The sequence below is a fragment of the Phalaenopsis equestris genome, unplaced genomic scaffold (assembly GCF_001263595.1).
Source record: "Phalaenopsis equestris unplaced genomic scaffold, ASM126359v1 Scaffold000186, whole genome shotgun sequence".
NCBI lineage: Eukaryota > Viridiplantae > Streptophyta > Magnoliopsida > Asparagales > Orchidaceae > Phalaenopsis > Phalaenopsis equestris.
The window spans coordinates 181996-182818 of record NW_018164628.1 but is presented as its reverse complement, the minus strand read 5'-3'; positions in this window follow the sequence as shown (position 1 = coordinate 182818).

The window sequence follows — 823 nt, the reverse complement described above, 5'->3', positions numbered from 1 at the left end:
ATAATACAATTTAAAATCTCTTATCAAAAAAAGCTATTATAGAATATTATAATATAATTTATATAAAAAATTAAGAGTTATTATCGCATAAGGTTTACAAGTAAAATATGTTTATTTTTATAATAACTTATAAAAATACCATTAATATTGATTTATTTAAATTAAATTTTTATTTAAATATAACTTAACCATTAAGATTGATAAAAATAAATATAAATTTTTAAATTTAGATTATTAAACCTTCAAAATAAAAAATTAAAAAATTGAGTCCTCCACTTTACTGATAAGTCTTCGCGTTTTGGATGGAGCCGAGGAGACCGACAAATGGTAAGATAATGCTTCGACATTAGATAATTTATCATTTAATTTAATGACTGTAAAAAAGGTCACGGTCAAGATTGTGATTGCAAGATATATTTGCAACTCTTGCATGTTTAAATGAGCTCAAAATATATTAGTTCATCAATTTTTTTAGTAATTTGCTGAAATACTTCTGATTATAAGTGTTGGGTGTTAGAAGATTCACATCAGTAGAATAATAATAGTATTATGGCGTTGGATGAAAATCAATTATACACACAGATGAAAGATTAGTAAGTAGGATGAGACACATCGATTTTGTACGTGAAAAACCCTGGAGAAGAAAAAGGTCACAGGGACAAACCCAGATGAAAGAATTCACCATGTAATTATAATTATATATGCCCATTCTCCTATCGAATTAGAGAAAATAGAATTACAATATTAATGTATAACAATAGTTTATCAATATAGTTGTAACGGGTCGTAAGGATAGTAGTCGATTGATATAAAGGCAATAGCT